The sequence below is a fragment of the Sorex fumeus genome, unplaced genomic scaffold (assembly GCF_029834395.1).
Source record: "Sorex fumeus unplaced genomic scaffold, SorFum_2.1 ptg000169l, whole genome shotgun sequence".
NCBI lineage: Eukaryota > Metazoa > Chordata > Mammalia > Eulipotyphla > Soricidae > Sorex > Sorex fumeus.
In genome coordinates this window covers 9587074-9590897 of record NW_026606226.1, presented here as the reverse complement: position 1 = coordinate 9590897, position 3824 = coordinate 9587074, and positions in this window count along the sequence as shown.

Below are 3824 nucleotides of genomic sequence, written 5' to 3'. Positions count from 1 at the left end.
TTCATATAGTGGACACACATAAGAAATGAGTGTGAATCAAAGGTGAAGCTGCCAGGGGCCGCTGGGAAACTACAGGGCCTCCAAGCAGGCATCAGTACTCACATTAGGAATTTGAAGCAAGGAGAAGGAACCCGTGAGTTTTTCTAGGGACTTAATTATAGTACCTGAGTGGGGGCTGTCACATGGCACACGGAATCTGTAAGAAGCATGGGCAGCCTGGGGCCTCACTGAATCTGGGTGGGGGTTAGCATCAGAACTGCAGCGCATCTAGCTGCACAGTGGAAGAGAACAGGCAATCTCTCTCCCCTTCTCCCCTTACTTATGAGGGGAGTCAGGTCATATCTCCATCCCCCTGCCCCTAGACCCCACTCCTGCTCCCGATTTTCCCTATAGAATAAATGAACACCAATCTCTTTCCTATGTCTATTTAAGGAATGTTGCAGGATTGTTTACTGGTGTTGACTCCAAGAGGTTGGAATGAGGTGAGAGTTAATAGTGGTTGAAAAAATGTAAACTGAGGTTCTACGTGTGAAAGAGGGATCCTTACTCTGCCTTTTGGCAAATTTTGTTCTCCAGGGCTTAAACACAAACATATCACACCACCACAAGATGGCTTTCTTTCCCTCCAAACAAGTTTCTATTTCTTCTAACCTTGGTCTCAGTATGTCTGGGAAGTATCTGTCTTCGCCCAGGAAATGCTTGTGTCCCCCACCAAATCCCTGTGTTGAAGCTCTGATCCCCATGTGATAGTATCTAGAGAGAGGACATTGGTGGGCACCCAGGTTCGGGTGTAGTCCATATGATGGGAGTAGTGGCTTTTTAGACACAGGACTTTTGCTTTTGGTTTCTGCCTGGTAAGGATGCAATGAGAGGCTGCTCGCTGCTGGTTTGCAGACCAAGAGGTAAGCTCACTCCGGATGGAACCTGCTCATACTTTGTTCTTGCACTTACAGTAGAACTGTGATGGTTCATCCATCTGAGGTGGACCTGTTGCCATGGCAACCCAAACTGATACTGCATTTTGTCTTACTTCATCTGAGATAACTGAAATTCACCATGTCAAGTTCAAACATCTTCTCTGATATTAAATTTCTACTCACCAGACATTGAGTGGTAGTGATGGAAGTTTTGGTTAATTTATTTATAAAAATAGAATTAAAATGAGACCAATCCCTTTGCAGAAATTCTGTGCCCTAGGTGGTTACAATTTTTTCTCAACAAATATGTCTTTTTAAAAATTTTATTTAGAAAATGTTCTTTATTGTGTCCCAGGATATAAAATTTTGAGTATAGTAGATTTAAGAGCATACAGAAAATATAAATATTTATTTACAACTTCTATCTTTTGAACACATCTTTTCCAAGAGCTTCATTTTTCTTTATTTTACCCTCTGATTCATACTTATAGTAAAAACACTTTGAATATGATAAGAACAAAAAGTAAAAATTCCTGTCACAAACCCCCTCCTCCTCATTTATTGATGAGTTTCCTCCCAAAATTTGAACGATATGTACGTGTGTATTTTATACATAATTTTGCATTATACTTATTGTTGCATAACTACATTTTTTAAGTCAGAAATTTTTCACAAGAGGATTTTTAGAATTACTTCACAGTTTCAGTGAAGTTATTTTAGCTACACTGTATTTGTTGATGTGTCAAAATCAATTTAGCCTATTCCCTAAGATGGCTAGCGTTCCCAACATTTTATTAAGGAACAACACTGCAATGCCCCCCAAAAAACCAAGTTGCTAGCTTCTCTAGACTAATGCTGTTATCATGTTTACTTGTATATCCTCACTAATATATCCTATCCCCTTTGGAAGATTACATAATTTTAAGAAAATTGGAATAGTAAAAATAAGTAGTATAAATGTGACTGAAATGAAAAGAATTAGGGCTTTCGTAGTTTCATTTTTAGCAAGTTGCATTTGTGTCAGAAAGTCCTGAAAAACTAATGTTTTTCAGGTTATGACTGAGCTGGTGAGCTGGAGAATTCTCTAGGTGAAGGCCTCTCTCTCAAGCAGCCTTTCTACAGGGCCTCCTGTTGTCCAAGCATACCCTTCCTTTTCCAAACCCAAAAGCTGTATGCCTCAACTCACTTTGAACTCTTGGGCCTGTCTGGCAGTTGAAGATAAAAAATATTTTAACTGGAAGATGTTTCCATCAAAATGCAAGTAGCCATCAGGAATATCCTGGGTTGGAAGCCAGGAAAGTGGAAGGGAATGCAAACTTATTTTCACAATCTCCACTCTGACCAGTCAAGGGACAGGATTTGGGAAGGTGTCTTCCTAGCACTTTGAGAATTGTTGGGTTATTAGTTTTTCCTTGGATAACAGACTTTGGTTGTCTAGGGAAATGTAGATAAACCCATGGAAATGTGCATAATCCAAATGTAGCTTTGCTTTTCCTTATTATATATTTTTTAAATTCTCTATCCTGGAGCTAGAGCAAGCGTATAACGGGTAAGGTACTAGGATTGCACGTGACAGATTCAGTTTGATTCCCAGCACCACATATGGCCCACCAGGTGCAGAAGGTGTGATCTTTGAACACAGAGCCAGGAGTAAGCCAGGTGTGGCAAAAAAAATAAATAAAATTACATTCTGTTATTACTGGGTTTCAAAAAAATTGACTACTTTAAAAAGGTTGCAGTGCTCTCCACATTAAGGAAAGGTGTCTATGAAGAGAGTTCATTTTTTTTTTTTGGCAGGGGGGTCACAACCGGCGATGCACAGGGGTTACTCCTGACTCTACACTCAGGAATTACTGCTGGTGGTGCTGGGGGACCATATGGGATGCTGGTAATCGAACCCAGGTCAGCCAAGTGCAAGGCAAATGCCCAACCCACTGTGCTATATCGCTCCAGCCCTGAGGATTCATCTTTGTAGAATTTTTTGGCAGAGATTTGCACTGCAGTAGTAGCAAGGGGTTACTCCTAGCTCTGTGCTCGGGAGTGACCCAAGATTTTGCTGGGGTTGAAATCCCACATGCCTTAACTCTGATACTATCCAGCCCCAAGTCAGTCTTTTTAAATTGGTAGTGTGGACAGTGCTTGTGTTTGGAGTGTGTTTTTTAATGAGCCGAATCTTGGGTGGTAACATAAGGAGTCTATCACAAAGTTCTGGATTTTAAGTCTGAACTGCCCTCAAAGACTAAGGAAATTCCTGCAGAGCTCCTGTTAGCGAGGAAACCCAGTGGCCCAGAGCAAGGGCAGAGGGAGAAAACCTGTGGGCTTCCCAGAGGATTCTCAAGAGCCTGGGATCGCTGCAGCCTGTGGAGAGGCCCTCAAGTGCCCCTTTAGAGAAGAAAAAGAATGAACGTTGCCCACTTGCCTTGTTCTCGCTGAGTCAATCAATCTGCAGATAATGAAAGGCACCAGTGGCTGGAGTGATAGCACGGTGGGTAGGCATTTGTCTTGCACGCGGGCGACCCAGGTTCAATTCCCAGCATCCCATATGATCCCCCAAGCACCACCAGAAGTGATTCCTGAGTGCATGAGCCAGGAGTAATCCCTGTGCATAGCCGGTGTGACACCCCCCAAAACAGAAAGAAATGCACAGACAGGAGGCTCTCCTCGACTTTGGAGGAGTACAAACGACCCAAGGAGATGGAATTCCTAGATAAGGCACTATTTCACTTGAAAATATTTTTGGCTTTTACGGCTGGAGCAGCAGTGCAACAGGTATTGCACTGCGCATGGCCAATCTGAGTCCATAAGTTATCCAGAGAAAATTAACATTCAACAATTCTTCAACTATTCTTGCAACATGGCCAACCCGGCATTCCATACATTTCCCTGAAGAAAAAAAAAATTAGGCTT